Source organism: Canis aureus, chromosome 22 (genome assembly GCF_053574225.1).
Source record: "Canis aureus isolate CA01 chromosome 22, VMU_Caureus_v.1.0, whole genome shotgun sequence".
NCBI lineage: Eukaryota > Metazoa > Chordata > Mammalia > Carnivora > Canidae > Canis > Canis aureus.
In genome coordinates this window covers 34,149,596-34,170,959 of record NC_135632.1, presented here as the reverse complement: position 1 = coordinate 34,170,959, position 21,364 = coordinate 34,149,596, and the positions used below count along the sequence as shown (strand labels likewise).

Here is a 21,364-nt window from a genome sequence, read left to right as displayed (position 1 = left end):
TTAAAATGTCAAGAGTTAAAGAGAGAATCTTAAAAGCAGTGAGAGGGAAAAAAAAAAGAAAAAAAAAAAAAAGAAAAACAACAACTTATTATGAACAGAAGAACCCCACAAGACTATCAGCAGATCTTCAGCAAAAACTGCCAGCCAGAAGGGAATGACACAATATATTCAAAATGCTGAAGGAAAAATCTTCCAACTAACCATATCTGGTAAGATTATCATTCAGAATTTAAGGAAAGAGAAGAAGCTTTTCAGTCAACAAAAAGCAAAAATGTTTACCACCACTAAACCAGCCTTAAAAGAAAAGTCAAAGAGATTTTTTTAAGCTGAAAAGAAAGATCATTAATTAGTAACAAGAAAACATAAGAAAGTATAAATCTCTCTGGTAAAGGTAAATACATAGTAAAAATAGTGAATTAATTAAATGAGGCTAGTATGAAGGTTAAAACAAAAGTAACAAAAATAACTATAACTGTGATAATCAGGGGATGCATAAAATAAAACGATGTCAGATGTGACATCAAAAACATGAAACAGGGACTCCTGGGTTGCTCAGTGGTTTAGCATTTGTCTTCAGCTCAGGGCATGATCCTGGAGTCCCAGGATCAAATCTTGCATCGGGCTCCTTGCAGGGAGCCTGCTTCTCCCTCCGCCTATGTCTCTGCCTCTCTCTGTGTGTCTCTCATGAATAAATAAATAAAATTTTTAAAAAATGCAAACAAGGATCCCTGGGTGGCGCAGCGGTTTAGCGCCTGCCTTTGGACCAGGGCGCGATCCTGGGGACCCGGGATCGAATCCCACGTCAGGCTCCCGGCATGGAGCCTGCTTCTCCCTCTGCCTGTGTCTCTGCCTCTCTCTCTCTCTCTCTCTGTGTGACTATCATAAATAAAAATTAAAAAAAAAATGCAAACAAAACAAAACAAAACAACTCCAAAAACATGAAGCATAGGGTGGGGGTAAAAATGTGGGGGTTTAGAATGTGTAAAATCTTAACTTGCTATCAACTTAAAATACACTGTTATATATGGGCTGTTATATGTGAGCCTCATGGTAACCACAAAGCAAAAACCTACAGTATATACACAAAAGATAATGAGAAAGAAATCTAAGCATAACACTGTAAGTCATCAAACCACAAGAAAAGAGAACAAGAGAAGAAGAAATGAAGCAAGTAGAACTATAAAATAGCCAAAAAACAGTGAACAAATGGCAATAAGTACATACGCATCAATAATTACTTTAAAGGTAAATGGACTAAATTCTCTCATCAAAAAAGAGAGCATGGCTGAATGCATTAAAACAAACAAACAAACAAAAGCCCAAGGCCAATCTATATGCTGTTGATAAGAAGATCATGTCACATCTAAGTACACACACTGACTGAATGTGAAAGGATGGAGAAAGATTCCATGAAAAAGGAAAACAAAAGAAAGCTGGAGTACCTATACTTATATCAGACAAAATTGACTTAAAAAAAAAAAAAGATTTTATTGCATCCCTGACAAAATAGACTTTAAACAAAAATTATAATGAAAGACAAAAAAGAACATAGCATAAAGACTATGCAAAAAATTGTCTCTTCAAGAAATGGTGCTAGGAAAACTGGATAACAAATGTATAAAAATGAAACTTTCTTATACCACATACAAAAATAAACTCAAAATAGATTGAGGACCTAAATGTGAAACCTGAAACCATAAAAATCCTAGAAGAGAGCACAGGCAGTAATTTCTCTGACACTGGCCATGGAAACCTTTTTCTAGATAGGTCTCCTGAGGTAAGGGAAATAAAAACAAAAATAAACTATTGGGGTTACATCAAAATATAAAGCTTCTGTACAACAGAGGAAACAATCAGTAAAACTCAATAAAACTTAAAGGCAACCTACTGAATGGGAGAAGATATTTGCAAATGATATATCCAATAAAGGGTTAGTATCCAAAATGTATAAAGAACTTGTAAAAAAATTTAAAAAAAGAACTTATACAACTCAACACTAATAATAATAATAATAATAATAATAATAATAATAATAATGCAATTCAAACATGGGCAGAAGACATGAATAGACATTTCTCCAAAGAAGACATTCAGATGGCCAAAAGACACATAAAAGATGATCGACATCACTCATCATTAGGGAAATGCAAATCAAAACCCTGGTAATGGGACCACACCTGGGTGGCTCAGAGGTTAAGTCTGCCTTTGGCTCAGGGTGTGATCCTGGAGTCCCAGGATCGAGTCCCACATCGGGCTCCCTGCATGGAGCCTGCTCCTTCCTCTTCCTATGTCTCTGCCTCTCTCTGTCTGTCTCTGTCTCTCATAAATGAATAAATAAAATCTTAAAAAAAAAAAAACCACCATAACATATTACATCACACCTATTAGAATGGCTATTATTAAAAAGTCAAGAAAAAGGAACCCTTCTACACTGTTGGTGGGAATTCAAACTGGTGCAGCTACATGGAAAACAGTATGAAGAAATAAGTAGAATTACCGTATGATCCAGTAATTTCACTACTGGATATTTACTAAAAGAATATGATTTAAAAATATTTATGTACTGCTATGTTGATATTTACAATAGCCAAATTTTGGAAGCAGCCCAAGTGCCCAATGATAGATGAATTGTATAAATAAGGTGTGGTATATATATACACAATGGAATATTACTGAGCCATAAAAAGAATAAAATCTTAGCATTTGCAACAACATGGATGGATCTAGAGAAAGCAAAAGCAAGACAGCAGACAAACCAAAAAAACAGACTCTTGACTATAGAGAACTGATGGTTACCAGAGGGGTGTTTGGTAGGGGGACTAGTGAAATAGGTGAAGAGGATTAAGAATACACTAATCACAATGAACACTGAGTAATGGATTCAATGATTGAATCACTATATTATACACCTAATCTAATGTAATACTATGTTAACTACACAGGAATTTTAAAAACAACAAAAATTTTTTAAAGATAGAAAAAAAAGAAGGGCATTGCATAATGATATATATCCCAACAAGAGGATATAACATTGATAAATATTTATGCACCCAATATAGGAGCATGTAAACATATAAAGCATATATTACACACCTAAAGAAAGAGTACAGCAATACAATCATTGTGGGTAACTTTAATTCCTAACTTATATCAGTGGATAGATGTCTCAAATAGAAAATCAATAAGGAAACATGGGTCTTAAATGACACATTGGACTAGATGAATTAATAGATTTATACAAACCATTCCATCTAAGGGCAGCAGAATACATATTCTTCCTAGGTGCACATGGAACATTCTCCAAAATAGATCATATGTTAAGCCATAAAACAAATTTCAAAAGATTTTTTCTTTTTTTCTTTTTTCTTTTTTCTTTTTATTTTTTTAATAAATATTTTATTTATTCATTCATGAGAAACACAGAGAGAGAGGGAGGCAGAGACACAGGCGGAGGGAGAAGCAGGCCCCATGCAGGGAGCCTGATGTGGGACTCAATCTGGGGTATCCAGGATCACACCCTGGGCTGAAGGTGGTGCTAAACCACTGAGCCACCCAGGCTGCCCTCAAAAGATGTTTTAAAAATAGAAATCATATCAAGTATATTTTCTGACCACAACTGTATTAAACTAGAAATCAATTATAAAAAAAAGAAACTGGAAAAAATCACAAATAGTTGGGGATTAAATAATACACTACTAAATAACCAGTGGTCAAAGAAGAAATCACTAAAAAATTACCTTGTGATAGATGAAAATATAAATACAATTTACCAAAATCTGTAGAATGCAGAGAAAAAAGCTCTAAGAGGGAAGTTCATAGCAATACAGGCCTACCTCAAGAAATAAGAAAAAAACTCAAGTGAACAATACAATGTTATACCTAAAAGAAGAGAAAAAATGAGAATAAGTGAAGTTCAAACTTCATAGAAGAAAGAAAATAACAAAGATCAGAGCAAAAACAGAGACTAAAAAAACAGACAAGATCCATGAGACTAAGAGCTTGTTCTTTTAAAAGATTAAATTGACAAGCATTATAGCTAGATGCACCAGAGTTTAAAGAGATAAATAAGAAATCAAAGAATTTACAACTAATACTATAGAAATAAAAAGGATTATGAAACTACTATAAACAATTTTACATCATCAGATTGGATAATACTGGGAGAAATGGATAATGCCTGGAAACACAATTTTCTAAGACTGAAACATAACTAGAAAATCTAAATAGATAACTAGTAAGGTGATTAAATCAGTAATCAATATTTCCCAACAGATAATGTCCAGGACTGGGTAGCTTTGAGGATGAGTTTTACCAAACATTAAAAGAAAATTTAATTCTTCTCAAATGCTACTAAAAAATTGAAGAGGGGGAAATTTCCCCAAACTCATTCAATAAAGCCAAGTCCAGATAAGGACATCAATAAAGAAAATTATAGCCCAATATCTCTGATGAACATACATGTAAAAATTGTCAACAGAATATTAACAAACCAAGTTAAACAATATTATTAAAAGGATCATACACTATAATCAAATGGGATTTATTCCAGGGATGCAAGGATGGTTCAACATCCACAAAACAATTAACATGACACATCATTAACAAAATGAAGAAAAATCATATGATTTTAATAGATGTAGAAAAAGTATTTGATAAAATTCAACCTGCATTTATGATAAAAACAATCAGCAAGATAGGTACAGAGGAAATACCTCAACATAATAAAAGTCATATATGACAAGCCCATAGTTAACATACTCAATGGTAAAAAGCTGAAAGCTCTTCCTCTAAGATCAGGAACACAAGAACCACTCCAAATATTTTTTACTCAACACATTAGAAGTCCTAGGTAGAGCAATTAGGCAAGAAAAAAGAAACAAAAGGCATCTAAATTGAAAAGGAAAATGTAAAGCTCTATTTGTGAACAACATGATTTTCTCTCTCTGTCTCTCTGTCTCTCTCTGTCTCTGTCTCTGTCTGTCTCTCTCTCTATATATATATAAAATCCTAAAAACTCCATAATAAAGCTGTTAGAACTAATACATTAATTTATTAGAGATGCAGGGTACAAAAATCTGTTGTGCTTTCATACACTAACAACAAACCATCCAAAAGAGAAATGAAGAAAAAAACTCCATTTGCAAATGAATTAAAAGAATAAACCATTGAGGATAAATTTAACCAAGGAGATCAAAGATCTATACACTGAAAACTATAACAGAGTGATGAAAAAAATTGATGAAGACACAAATAAATGGAAAGATATTCCATGCTCATGAATTGAAAGAATACTGTTAGGATGTCCATATTACCAAAATAGTCTATAGATTCAAAGCACCTCCCACCAAAATCCAAATATCATTTTTCACAGAATTAAAACAATCTACAATTTGTATAAAACCACAGAAGATCTCAAATAGCCAAAGTAATCTTGAGAAAGAAGAGCAAAGCTGGATACATGCCTCCTGATTTTAAACTATACTACAAAGCTATAGCAATCAAAACAGATGATACTGACATAAAAACAGACCCATAGATCAATGAACAGAATAGAGAACCCAGTAATAAATCCATGTATATATATGAACAATTTGCAAAAAAGGAGCATGAATATGCAACGGGGAAAGGGTAGTTTCTTCAGTAAGTGGATTTTAAATGGGACAATGGTGTAAACTGGAACATATACAAAAGAATGAAGCTAGATTGTCTTCTTCCATACATAAAAATTAACTCACAATGGATTAAAGACTTAGACGTAAGACCTGAAACCACAAAATTCCTGGAAGAAAACATTGGTGGTAAGCTCCTTAACATCAGTCTTGTTATTTTTTTTTTTGGTCTGACTCCAAAAGCAAAAATAAATAAGTGGGATTACATCATATTGAAAATCTTCTGCATAGCAAATAAAGTCATCAAAATGAAAAGGCAACCCACGGAATAGGAGAAAATACAAATCATATATCTGATTAGGGATTAATATCCAAAATATATAAAGAACTCACACAACTCAATAGGTGAAAAACAATCCAATTTAAAAATGGGCAGAGGATCTGAACAGGCAATTTTCTAAAGAAGACATACAGATGGCCAGCAGGCAAATGAAAAGATGCTCAACATCCTTTGTCATTAGGGAAATGCAAATCAAAACCACAGTAAGCTATTACCTCACACCTTTTAGAAAAGCTATTATCAAAAAGACAAGAAATAACAAGTGGTAAGGATGTGGAGAAAAGGGAAATTCATGCATTGTTGGTGGGAATGTAAATTGGTGCAGCCACTGTGGAGAAAAGTATGAAGGTTCCTCAAAAAATTAAAAATAGGAACAGCACAGATCTGGCAGTTTCACATATAGGTATTTGAAGAAAATGAAAACACTAATTCAAAAATATATATGTACTCCTATGTTCATTGCAGCATTATTTATAATAGTTAAGATACAGAAACAACTAAATGTCCATAAATAGATGGATGAAGAAAAAGTGGTGTACACACACACACACACACACACACACGCACGCACTAGAATATTACTCAGCCATACGAAGAATGACATTTTGCCACTTATGACAACATAAATGGACCTTGAATGTATTATTTCACCTTGAAGGTGAAAGAAGTCAGAGAAAGACAAATACTTTGTGATCTCATTTGTATTTGCAATCTAAAACCTAAAGGAATCGAACAAAACAAAATTCAGATACAGAGAACACAATAGTGTTTGTCAGCAGGGAGGCAGGAGGGGGGTTGTTAAAGGAGGTCAAGAGGTACAAACTCCCAGTTTTAAAATAAGTCAAGATGTAATGACAGTGTGATGACTATAGTCAATAATATTAGAATGTATATTTGAAAATTACCAGGAGAGTAAATCCTAACATTTCTTATCTCAAAAAAAGTGTCACTTTGATGAGATGGTAACCAGACTTACTATGGTGATCATTTCCCAATGTACCCAAATATTGAATCGTACCTGAACCTAAGGGAATTTTATGTCAATTCTATCTCAGTAAAAAACAAAACTATGACTCTATGCAGGTATATGCTCTGTATCCTCAATTTCTCTATCAGGCCAACAAGGAAAGTTTGTTCCCATCATATCTCCCAGTAATGGTACTTAAAATAACCAAATGAATGAAGGATCTCATGTTATTAATACAAAAAAATAAAACAAAAACAAAAGACCAGGTTTTGATAGCCTATGGACTTTAGCAGCTCAACTAAAAAAATAAATAAAACTATACTGCACAAACGACTCTAATATGGTATAAAATCTGTACAATCAGAATCTGAAATTACAGTTTTTTTCTCCCAAAATTCAGCTCTGTGAGAGCCCTTCATGGCAAGTACTGATTCTTACTCGTCAAGATAAATTTTATCTTTTTTAGCTTTTATTTTTTCACTTACAAGGTGCATAATAATTAAGGATTTTGGTTGCCAAGGGTGAAATGCTGTTTCAAACTCCAAGTTCAATTGTTTTGTGAATTTGTAATTGCACCCTTTCTGAGGGATGGGGAAGGCAGAGGAGGAAATTCACAAAAGTGACACAAAGCAGATAATAATAGAGTCCCATGAGGAATTCATAATGATATTCAAGGTGTGAGGGAAAGAAATTGTTTTTGGCACAAAGAATGATCTCTGATCACTCACCGCTAATCACCACTGAGATGGCTAGAGATGTAAGGACCTGCCTTGTGTCCTAACAACAGATTAAACATCTAGGTCTTGATCTCCAGAGAAAATTTCTATTTGTCTTAATCCAGTGTGTCTGGGAAGTTGAGGGTACAGATATTTGAGAGAATTCGGCAGGCATTTCCTTTGTGATCATGACTGGTAACAAAAAAAAAAAAAAAAAAAAAATGGGTGGGTGGGTGTTACCCCTCCAAATTTAAACTTGTCAGCAAACTTGACCTCTTCACCAATATCAAGGGCAGTGCCTAGGTTAGATGCAGAGAGAGCTAGGATGCTAACATTTGTGGAATCTGCCAAGTATTCGGAATGGTTCTGGTTGTGCCTTAAACGTTCCATGTCAAGCAATTCAAGTAATGATACACAGGCCCAATTTATGGATGAGCAGATGAGATCACCAAGCGTGACATAAACATGTAAATGGCCCAACATTGTAAAGTCAGTCAGTGGCAGGGCCTAGAATCTCTCCAAATACAATTGCATTGTCTTCTGCTTTACCCTACCTCGCCTTTTTTTTTTGTCACAGGTAGGGTAGTTGCTAAGTACTTTTACATTGTGGCTTGATAGGCTCCCAGGTCATCCAGCATTCTCCTTTCCCACATACACCCTGAGGCCTTTCCTTGATAGGACACATTCTAAGCATGCTTTTAATGCTTTAGGTGCTACATTTAAGGAAAGCTATCAGAGAAGGAAGAACCCAGCCGGCCTTTAAGTTGAGCCCTCAGCTACAGCATTTCTGCTATCTTTAATCAGGTTCTCAGCTTTGCGAAATAGAAGTGGGATGTCATTTGTTGATTCAGAGATGATTAGGCTGTAGGTAAACTCATGTTTGTCAAATTTGGAAGAAACTGATTATTAGCACGGATGCTCATTTACTAGTTAAGTAGAGAAGCTACCCATGCCCAGAGATGCAAATCCTGTTCTACATGGAACTGCCTCTCTATGTAGGGTACCAGAGAAATTAAAGAGGAGGGGAAATATTCCTGAAGCCTACTATCCAGGCTGTAGAAAAACCTGAAGAACTACTTCCATTCTACAGTCAATGCAGTCAATGCATATCTTTGATGAACCATACAAGCTACATATAACTCTCCTTTGGATAACACTCAGGAAACCCAGACAAATTTATAATAGTGAGTCATTACATGTCTCATGAAATGCCAACCAACTGAATGGGCTGACATTTTATTTCAGATCATTGCATCACATTTTCCTTAGAATATGCAATTCTACAGGGATCCCTGGGTGGCTTAGCAGTTTAGCTCCTGCGTTCAGTCCAGGGCATGATCCTGGAGTCCCGGGATCGAGTCCCACATCGGGCTCCTTGCAAAGAGTCTGCTTCTCCCTCTGCCTGTGTCTCTGCCTCTCTCTCTCTTTCTGTGTCTCTCATGAATAAATAAATAAAATCTTTAAAAAAAAATGCAATTCTACAACATGTTTGCAACTGTTCTTTTAGGCTGTTTATTCTGGATTGGTGAAATTCATCCATTATAAAATGGATGATGGGACAACTGGATATCCATTCATATGCAAAAAGAATAAGTTGGACCAAAACCTCACACCACATACAAAAATTAACTCAAAATGGATCAGAGACCCAAACACTAAAACTGAAACTAGAAAACTGTGAAAAGAAAAATCAAAAAAAAAAAATCAAAAAAAAAAAAAAAAAAAAAGAAAAATCACAGGTCTAAATTTTGGTGACGTTGGATTAGGCAATGATTCATAAGATAGGTCACCAAAATCAAAAAGAAAAAAATAAATTGGATCTCATTAAAATACAGACTTTGAGGCTTCACATGACACCATCAAAAAAGTGAAAAGAAAAGCCAAAAAAATAGGAGGAAGAATTTGCAAATCATATATCTTACAAGTGGCTTTTATTCAGGATATATAGAGACTTCTTAAAATTCAACCACAAAAAGACAAATAACCCAAGGGAAAAGTGGCCGAAGTTTGAATAGACACTTTGCTAAAGTGGATATGCAAATGTTAATATGCACATGAAAAGACATCATCACCAAAAGTCAGGAGGGAAATGTAAATCAAAACCATGCTGAGTTTCCCCTTCAACCCTATCACATAGAGCTAGAATGAACAAGTACAGGGGAGAAGGTAGAAAAATGGAACCGTCATACATTGATAATGAGAGTGTGCAATTGTGCAGCTGCCTTGGAAAAGTTTGTCCCTCAAAAAGTCACACAGAGAGCTACCATATTACTCAACTATTCCACTCCTAAGTATACACCTAAGGGAACTAGAAAAATACATCTATATAAAAGCTTGTACACAAATGTGCATAGTGGCCTTATTTACAATATCCAATAAGTGGAAACAACCCAAACATTCATCAAGCAAAAAATGAATAAACAAAGCATTGTATATGTAGACAGTGGTAAATTATTTGGCCATAAAAATGAATAAAGTACTGATGCCTGCTACACCATAGGTGAATCTTGACTACATCACTGTAAATGAAAGAAGCCAGTCACAAAAGACCACATATTATATGAGCCCATGTATATGAAATGTCCAGAATAGACATATCCATGGAAACAAAAGGAGAACAGTAGTTGCCAGATGCTGAGGGAAGGTGGAATAGGGAGTGATTGCTAATGGGTTTGGGGTTTCTTTTGGGATGCAAAAAATGTTCTGGAATTAGGTAGTGGTGGTATTTACAGAACTCTGAATATAATAAAATCCACTATATTGTACACTTTATAGTGGTGAACTTTGTGACATGTGAATTATCTATTAGTAAAGCTGTTATTAAAATAAGTGTACTTTTTTCCTTTTTTAAAAAAAATTATATCTGAGTTACTGGCCATAAAACGTATTCATTACTTTTGGAGAATGATTTTTAAACAACAATTACCAGCCCATGTAAAACAAGACCCAGTAAAATGCCACACGGTATTTGGAATGTGAAAGCGACAAGAGGAAAATAAAAGACGAAAGGGAAAAGAAACAGAAAATGTATTAAAATAATATTCTGCTTACTTTAAGATCATTTTATAATGCTGTTTTGGAAGTCATTCTGAGCGATTGTCTAATAAATGGCATCAACTTATTATAAGATCACTTTAGTACTTTAGTAACCAAATTCTCTAAATGGATTGCCCAAAGTATACTGAATATTGTTCTATATAGAATCCTTCTGTTGTGAGGTATTAATGCAGGAAAGCTTTTAAGTATTAAAGGAAATCTTTTCAGATGAAAAAGTGAACTTTATTAAATGGAAAGATGGCAATTATGATAATAGCACAAGATGCTCTCTTTCAAGCAATACCAAAAGTAGAGAAAAATATCAAATGTGGAAAGTGCATAGTCTGATTAGCTCAATATTGGAAGACTTATAACCTATGCTTAGAGTTTCAGAGAGAAATAAAGGGATAAAAAGGGACATAATTATCAGAATTATGTACATCTTACAATCTCTAAGGTTTTAAGTGAAAACTTTAATATTGAAAAAGTATATTAACCATAAGAATTGATCTTCCAGATAAATAACATCTAAACTCAAAACTGGTCCTAGAACTTTTTGTAAGAAAAATAATTAATGAGGAAGAGTTCTATTCTATTTTTCTTACATTCTCTACCAAATTCACTATGAAATGCTAGGTCACCAAACCAAAAGAAGAGTGTTGATGTAAAATTTAATGTTTATTTTCTCTATTATACATGTATATATTAGTATTAATAGTTTAAACCACCAGTTCTTTCATCAACTAGAAAGCATGTTGAGGGGAAAAAATATTCCTTTCCTCCTCTCTGACTTCCTCCCTCTTTCTTTCCCTCTCTTCTTCACTAGCTCCTACACTTCAGTCTTTCCTTCTGTTCTTCTTTATTAGTAATATAATGGCCATTTAGATATTGCTCATAGTTTTTGCTTTTGAAGGGTGCAAGGCATTTTAGAAGAGGCCTTTTCATTCTTTAGAAAGCCAGTAGAATAAATATTTCAGCAGAGAAATGTAAAGAAAAAAATTGCCAATCTGCTGTTTTGAGGTAAGAAAAAACAAGGTATCACTCTCTTTGAAAGTATGTGGAGTTTAAATGCTTCTGATTATTAAAATTAGGTGGATGTTCACCTAACTCTGTTATATCTATTCTTTTTATTTACTGTGTAATTCTAACAGCATTACTCTTGGCACAATTAGTATTTACCAAATGAATATAGCAGGGCAAGAAGCTATAGCTACAAGTTCATTCATTCATATGAGAAAACTGTACTACAAATATATCAGAAACATGAGTATTTCTGAGGGATACACAAAAAGGGTATCTAGAAAGGCCAAAGAAGTAGAGTTAAAACTAAGATCCCCTGAAACAATTCACATGTACTCCTTTCTCAGGCTATGTAGACCTGGGGCTGTTGATCTTATAAGATATCTAGAGATATTTGATAATATGGAAAACAGAGGTGATGAAAGTCTCTAGCATTTGAACACATTTGGAGTGGTTTAAAGCATTTTTTATTCCCAGATACAAATGCTATGGGAAAAATCAGGACATTTCTATTTTTATTTTAAAGCACAAATAAAAAAGTAATAGTCAAAGAAGGACTTTTTGCAACAAAACATTCCACTCCATGTGTATATCTGTGTGTATGTTTCTTCAGTCTGCCTTCTTACCTTGTAACCTCACACAAGGGCTGTAATAAGTAAGAGAAAAGTGATCCACCACATGAAACAGCAGACTTGCTTATTACATCTATGGAATGTTTTGTCTGTGATTTAAGTGAGTAAAAGGCATGATGGCTATTACAGACACAGAGGAAAGAGGCCAGTTGGACTTCACTATAATGAAGAATGAACACCCTTCACCTTTGCTGGAACTCTGAAAATATATGCAATCTCTTTTCAATGAGGAGAAAGATGTTTCTTCTAGAGTTTAGTATCCTAACTTACCTCAAATGTCCCTAACTTTTTAAATTTATTATTACTTGATATTCAACTTACAGAACCTTCTCTGGTCTTCTGAATAAAATTTCCCTTATAATATTTGATGGAGAGAATGGATGGTACTTGCCAAGATGAAGGAAGTCAGCTGGAGATGTTCTCTCTATGTTATAACCAAAGAGTTCAGACAAAATAGAAAAAAACAACTGAGGTTTCTAAAATGTAAACATTCAATTGCAAGCCAATAGTGAGGAAAAGAAAAACTTGACAAATGACCAGTTCCATTGAATTTTCTGGTTAGGATAGCCCAATGGTTTAAGTTGTAGAATTAAGCAATGGCTATGGAGAGAAATCCATCTTTGTGGCCAGACAACTGGGGAAGAGGGGATACTGTGAGCCAGAAGTTATAGGGGAAATACCTGAAGTTTGGAGGATTTTTTGTTCTCACTCAGCCCTGCCCTGAGAACAGTCCCAGTAATGAGCTATATTGATGTGGTAGGGACAGTAACAGTGGCAACAGTGACAACAGTGGCATGGGTATATAAAACACCAAGAGAAAAACCTGTCTCTCTAGCCATAGAAACTAGAAAAAGAGGTCTCTGAGGGCTGAAGCATGTGGGGAGAATCCCTGTAATTTTTTTCTTCCTTCTTTTCTCTTGTTGCTTTACTCCAAGGGTGGATATAGTCACTTAGAAATATGAAAAAGTTAAGGGAAGAAACAACCATCTGGCCAGAGAAACCAGTATAAGTTCCCTCTGGAACCAGAGAGTATGAGAAAATCCCAGGGAAGAAAGGATTGGAAAAATTAATCCCCTAATTCTATATTATAAATTAACACAAATCCCAGGCTTTCAATCCATGCATGCAAATTCTGGGGTTCAGAACATGCTACTCCAAAATATAGTGATTTGGCATACTAAATACGTTATGCTAGAGCAATTTGAGAAATGTCAGATACAGAAAGGACTCTCTGATCTCCTCCCACTCCACTTTTTTTTTTTTTTTTTTTTAACCTAAAGTGGATCATAGAAACAGAAGGTGGTAGGACTCTGACCTCTGCCTCCTCTCCTGAAGGAGGTCATAAGAACCCCATGTGAGGAGTGCCCTTCTTATAGTTGGAGGAAAGGAACATTCTTATCTCTGTGAAGATGAAAGTGTACAGAGTGGAATCCAAGTGAACAGGCCTTCTTGCTATGTTTCTTCCAATTTATTATTCTTAGCTCATATCTTTTTGTCCTACCATGTTTACTCATGATTTTTCACTCTTCATCAAACCTAGACTAAAGGGGGATCCCTGGGTGGCTCAGCGGTTTAGCGCCTGCCTTTGACCCAGGGCGGATCCTGGGGTCCTGGGTTCGGGTCCTGCGTCGGCCTCCCGGCATGGAGCCTGCTTATCCCTCCTCCTGTGTCTCTGCCTCTCTCTCTCTCTCTCTTTCTCTCTATCATAAATAAATAAATAAATAAATAAATAAATAAATAAATCTTAAAAAAAAAAACCTAGACTAAAAAGGTTAGGTTTAATTATTCTTTCCACTATTCATTTATTTATGAAGGCTCCTGCATCATGTGAAACTTATTATAAATAAATGGTGTGCTTTTTTCTTGTTATCTGTCTTATGTCAGTCTAACTTATGGAAGCCCAGTCAGAGAACCTGGGAGGGTAGTAGGAAAGACTTTTTTCTTCCCCTACACAAAGAAAAAATAATAAAGATAAAAGCAGAATAGAATGAAATTGAAAACAGAAGTTATAAAGAGAAAATAAAAGCTAGCTCTTTATATAGATCATTAAAACTCATAAGCACCTAGACAAGTAGACCAAAAAAGAGAAAAGTCACAAATTACCAATATAAAGAATAAATGAAGAATATCACTACAGACCCTACAGACCTGAAATTTGATAACAGAGATGAAATATACTATTTTCTTTAAAAATCTAGACTATCAAAACTTACTCAAGAAGGAATACATAACCTGGATAGCCTGTAGATATTAAAGAAGTTGGAAAATTCCAATAAAATTCCAAACCCATATGGTTTCCATGGGGAATTTTAAGACATACTGAAAGAAAGAAAGAAAGAAAGAAAGAAAGAAAGAAAGAAAGAAAGAAAGAAAGAAAGAAGCATTTCTATCCATTTTCTTCTAGAAAATCCAAAAGGAATTAATATTTCCCAATCATTTCATGAAGCCAGCATTACCTTTATAGTAAAAACAAAGACATTACATATAATGACAACAACAAAACAAACCCAAAACTATAGACCAATATGAAAAAAAATCTCAAAATCCTCAACAAAATATGGGATACTGAATATAGATATATCACAACAAAGTAGGGAAACAAGGTTGGATAAACATTCAAAATTGATTTAAGCATGGTATTTCTAGTTAAAGAAAAAGAAATGTGATTCTCTTAATGAATACAGAAAAATCATTTGACAAAAATTCAACATCCATTCAGGATTCAGAAACAAAAATCAAACCTGAAACAAAAGAAAAATCTTCCAGCAAACCAAGGACAAAAATAAATGCACCTAGCCTAACACAGGGCATCTAGAAAAATCTATAGTTTACATTGAATTTTAGGGTAAAAGACTGAATGCTTTTTACATAATATTGGGATGAACACAAGTACATCTGTTCTCACTATTTTTATTCAATATTGTTCTAGAAGTCTTAACCAGTGCTCTAAAATAAGTAAAATAAGCACAAATAAATACAGATTAGAAAAGAGGAAATACAAGTGTCTCTATTCACGAGATGATGGCCTGCATGAAAAATTCCAAGGAATTAAGAAAAACATACATAAACCTTCTAGAATAAGTGATATTATCAAGATATCAGGATACAAGTTCAATATTTTAAAAAATCAAATGCAAAAAAAAATCAAATGCATCCCTATATATCAGCAATGTAAAATTAAGAAGCAAAATTTTTAAAGATACTCTTCACAATAGCACTGATAAATACACATAAATCTAAAAAATATAAAATGTGTATGCTGAAAATTATAAAACACTGGTCAAAAAAGAAAAGAAAACCTAAAGAAATGAAAAAATATGCTATGTTCATGGATTAGAAGTCTTGATATTGCCAAAATGCTAATTCTTCCTAAATAGACGTGTAGAGTCAACAGAATCACATTGAGAATTAGTTTGTAAACACCATGAAGTTGATTCTAACAATTACATGGAAAGTCAAAGAGACTAAAATTGTCAAATAATTTTGAAAAAGAGGAACAAACTATCAGCAACCATATTATCCAATTTCAAGACTTATGATAAAGCTACAGAAATAAACACAGTATGTTATTGATAAAAACATAAATACATAGATCAGTGGAATACAATAGAATCCAGAAATAGATCTACACAATATGGCCAGTTAATTTTCTACAAAGGTACAAACACAGTTAAGTGAAGAATTGCTAGACTTTGCAGCAAATGGTCCTTGGAAAATTGACATCTATACACAAAAGGAAAATGAATCACAAACAGTATCTCATATATCTAAATGTTAAACATAAAGGCATAGGACTTTTAGAAGACAACAAAGAACAAAGTCTTTGTGACCATAGTCAGGCAGTGAGATCTTAGATAGGAAACCAAAAGAAAAAAACCTGATAAATTGGACTTCATCAAAATGGAGACCTTTTAGTCTGTGAAAGACAGTGTTAGGATAATGAAAATCACATCCCCAACAAAGGCCTTCTAACCAGAATAAATAAGGAACTCTAAAAATTCAACAATAAGAAAGCAAACAACCCAATTAAAAAATGCACAAAAACCTTGAACAGATCCTTCAATGAAATACATTAGGTGACAAGCAAAGAAAAGATACTTCAAAAGTCATTCAGGAATTGCGAATTTTCACCACAACTACGTATTGTGAGATACTAGAATGGCTAATATTAAAAATAAAAAAAATATTTCCGACTGCTGCCAAGATTTAGAGCATCTGGAACTCTCACACACTGACAGACAAAGATGCAACTTTAACTTCTCCAAGGAATAACCTACAATGTTGCAGGGTACTGATTGTTTCTTAGTAGTGTTGCTTGGCTACAACGAAGAAAAACTAAAAGCCTACAAAGACTTCTGAAATTCATTTCATAGGAGCTGAGGGATACCCAGGAGTCAAAAACAATTTGCATTTGTGCTTCTAAACAAGGACCAGGGGATCCCTGGGTGGCGCAGTGGTTTGGCGCTGCCTTTGGCCTGGGGTGTGATCCTGCAGACCCAGGATCCAGTCCCACGTCAGGCTCCCGGTGCATGGAGCCTGCTTCTCCCTCTGCCTGTGTCTCTGCCTCTCTCTCTCTCTCTCTCTGTGTGACTATCATAAATAAATAAAAATTTAAAAAAAAGCTTTAAAAAATAAATAAACAAGGACCAAAGTGGGTGTAAGTCAAATAAAGGAAATCCTTCTGTTTTCTGAGAAAAACAGGCATTGCCTTACTGCTCTATGTCTTGACCAACAGGCTTTTTATTAAATTTGCTGAAAGTACTGAGTTCTTACTTTCAAAAGTTTCTTTGGCATAACCCTTAAAGTATTAACAACAAAATGTAATTTTGTTCTTAGATACTGGGTTTTAAATACTTGTTTGTTTTAAGAAGGAGGTATTCCCAGGAGCCAAGAGCCAAAGAAACAAACATGTCAACTTTTGTATTTTGATAAGATTTTCTTATTTTCTTAATTTCAGATACAGGGATTTTTATAAGATATCATACATAGTCAATGTTCAATGCATTGATCATTTCTGCATAACAAAATTTAAAAAAATCTTATAGAAGACTGACTAAATCTGTATTGTTTAATATGGTAACTCAATGTGGCTAATTAAATTCAAAATTAAAGTTAAAAATTCAGTTTCTTTTTTTTAATCACATTAGCCATATTTTAAGCGCTCAACAGTGACCCGTGGCTAGTGGTTACTAGAGTGGATAGCACTGCAACAGTAGAGTATAAAGACTGTGGGCTTTGGGAGTCTGAAAGGCTGTGGTTTCCATTCTACAGTCTTGAGCAAACCTCAGCTTTCTGTAAACTGAAGAAAGAATGCTTGTTATCTGGGAAGAGGAAACGAGACGATATTAACAATAATGATAGTTATTATTGGACAGTTAACACCAGAAAAATATAACTTAACTGAGGAATTTAACTTCTCTTTGAAATAGCCTATTCCAGTTTTGAGAAACAATTTATGTTGGTGATTGGACTTTACTTTTATTTCTTCCTATCACTCTGTCTTCTAGATATTTGCAGATTAGTAGGAGAAGAGGCAAGTGTCCCATTTTTATTTACAATTTCATGAAATATGGGAGGACAGCTTGACCACTATCTAACTTCATTTTCCATGTATCTCTGTGTTCCCAGAGTGTGAAAGGGCATGAGGAAATGCTGGTTGGTTTTGGGGGGGATGCTATAAGCTTACTGTCTTTAATAATTATAAAATCCTTCTTCTCTAAATAATTATTATGAAACTAAATTATTTGGAATAGAAAGTGTTTATACATAAGAGAGAATGGCGGTAGGAATGTGAAAGAGGGAAGGGGGATCTTAATACCAGGGATTCCTAGGCTAATACTTCAGGATAAGCATACTTTATTCATTATTTGTTTTTATTCCTTTGGTGTCACTAGGCACCATCACTCATAATATATTTACTCAAGATCCTTCCCCACTCCAGAAATAGGGTTTACAATACAAGTCTTTGATGATCTGAAAAACTATAGTGCACTTCATTACAGAGTATACTTAGGGAGAGGATGAGCTTTAGTTGGGGTGACCTGTCACACTAGCTCATCCATTACATCTCTTGTCACAACTGTTTACTTTTTCACACTGTGCTGGAGCCGTTAAGAAGAAACACTAAGGTGGGATTGGCTACATGCTGTTCTCCTCTTGACCTGCCAGAGAATTAATCTTGAATGCTCAATTTAATGCTTTCTAACAATGACTGCTGGGGGTGAAAAAGTCTATTTAAAAAAAAAAAGGCACCCATTTAAAACAGAGATGTATATGTCAGTGAAATTAAGTTCTCTCAGTTTATCTTTGATAGGGAAATAGTAGCAGAAGATCCCCACATCTCTTAACCACTTACAATACAGCCAAGGATTACTGGGATAGGATGTTTACTTACCCATTAAAGTAGACAAAAATCAGTAAAACATATCTATTTGTAAATGGCACTATAAATGATGGTTATTTATGGAAAATTATTATTTTCTACCAGGGATTTGGGAGAGGATTTTTATTTTTAAAATACTTATCAAATTTGATTTAGAGATCTTTAAATTTTGTACTTTTTAAAAAGTCACATGAAATTCACACAGAAAAGATTAAGTAAAGGTATGTAGAGTCCCTTTACTAAAATTCATGGAAATGAACAAAAGGAGTAACAAAATAAAATTCATAATTAAGTTATAAAACAACTGCAAATCACAGATAGGAAAATAGTTTTCCCAAGAGAGTGACATTTGTTTTAAACTGAGATTTAAAAAATGCCAATAAATGCTGGCAAACTTTTCTAGCAAGGTACAACTTAAAAAAAATATTTTGTTTATTCATAAGAGACACACACAGAGAGGCAGAGACATAGAGGAAGAAGCAGGCTCCCTGAAAGGAGCCTGATGCAGGACTTGATCCCAGACCCTGGGATCACGCCCTAAGCCAAAGGCAGATGCTCAACCACTGAGCCATCAAGATGTCCCTAGCAAAGTACAAATTTTTCTAAAAGTGAATTGGCACATTCTGAGAGATCCAAGGAATAGCCCCATCCCTAGAAGACTGAGGCTGTTAGTTAGTGGACAAGGGCATCAAGAATATAGAAATGTCCTTGCAGAATCCTGGCTCCTTATAATACCAAGATAACTTAGGAGAAAGGAAATAAAGAATAAATAAGAAAAAATGAAGAGAAACAAATTGCAGCTTGGTGAGGAAGCTTCATGATGAGTCATCCTAACCTCTTTGCCTTCATAATTTGCTGTACCAAAAGAAAAATATTCTTCTAAAGCAGAAGGTACATTAGTTAGTGAGAAAGTGTCTTTGTCAGTCTCAATTTACTCTCCACCTGCATATTTTTGCTTATACTAGTGGTAAGCAAACAGAAAGTCACAGATAGATGACTATTCAACAATGATCCAACATGACATCTGCACATAGTTACCATTATAGTGTCCTGTCTCCCATAACAAGAAAAATCAAAAGGTACATAAAAAGCATTCCATACGTTTCAGAGAATTGGGAATGAAGAACACTACAAACACTCCCTCATGCTCTTAAAAAATGGAAAGAAACATGGAATTTTTGATTGGTGTGGAGAATATTGCAAAATCATTACAGGAGATGAAAGAAGAGATACTTAAAGAGATGAAACATAATCTGGCCATGGTGTGGAAAGAAATTAAAGTAATTAAGCCATTATTAAGAAAAAGAAAGCCAATCAGAAGCAGCTAGAAGTAAAATGGATACTGTTAGAAATAGAGGCAATAACACGGAAAACAAGCATCAGAAAGTAATCAATATAAAGGAAGCCCAAAACTCAGTCAAAGTTGTATTAGGCATGGCAGATTTGTCCATTCTTTGGAGTAGAGCATCCTTAAAGTAGAGAATTGAACAAATGATCAACTCAAACAACAATCACTATCACAGACAAGAGACTCTCGCAGACACACTAGAAGAAAAGTTTCTTATGAAAAACAAAGTTCTGTATCTGCAGATCCACATGGCATGGTAGTTTTTCCTAAGAAAATTTTTACAAAATAATTAGTAAAAGGATATATTCCAGTCACGTTTTTGAACTGCAAGGATGGAGAAAGAAATCTAAAGGTATTGAGACAAAGTGTTACATTAACTACAAGATATAAAAATCAGGCTGGCTTCAGATTTCCCCATAGTAACACCCACTCACAGAAGGCACAGAAACAATCTCTCCTGACTGTTAAAAGAAAAATAAAACTGCGGCACCTGGGTTGCTCAGTTAGTTAAGCATTTGCCTTTGGCTCAGGTCATGATCTGGGGGTCCTGGGATTGAGTCCTACATCAGGATCACTGTTCAGCAGGGAGTCTGCTCCTCCCTTTCCCTCTGCCCCTCCTGCTCGTGCTCTCTCTCTCAAATGAATAAATAAAATCTTTAAGAAAAGAAAAGAGAAAAAGAAAAATAATATACCCAGCCCAGATTTTGGTCACTTTTAATGACATAAAAAGTCTTTCTAAAAATAAGTGAATAATTGACAAAGTCTAGTTGAGAATGGAATCCAGACCAACAAGAAATGAATGAAAAGGATATATAACGTAGGGAAGGAAAACTATAAAATAAAGGGATGGTCTGTGGGAACTGATCCCACATAAATTTAGAAGAAACTTAATGATCAACCATTATGAGAACTAGGATTATAAAAGAGAATGTAAATATTATAAACACTCACAATGCGAATCTACTAACATAACAAATAAAATGTAGTTGTGATGGGAAGAAATGTAAGTAAGCCATATTCTTCATCTCCCAAAGCAATGTGTCAAAGATTACTTTCTAAAGATATCACTGTGTGTCTGTATGGAAACTATGATGAAAAGTGAAAAAAAAAAAAAAAACACAGTAGAGGTATATATGTAGCATGATTCTAACTGGGAACTGGAGGGTGTGAGAGGGTTAGGATTGGCAAGAAAGAAAATTTTTAGTTAACACCAACAGTATAAAATTTCTGCAGTGCTTTTATAATTAATACCAAATAAACTCCCCTTTTGAATGGATAAATGTTTTATCTTCCATGCTTAGTCAAAATGTCTAG

The 21,364-nt window shown here is 34.4% G+C and overlaps 1 protein-coding gene across 1 annotated transcript in view; it reads right to left on the bottom strand.

Moving 5' to 3' along the window:
- RARB (retinoic acid receptor beta) overlaps positions 1–21,364 on the bottom strand; it is a 724,626-nt gene that overhangs the window by 322,227 nt on the left and 381,035 nt on the right. The gene's annotated exons all lie outside the window — the stretch shown is intronic.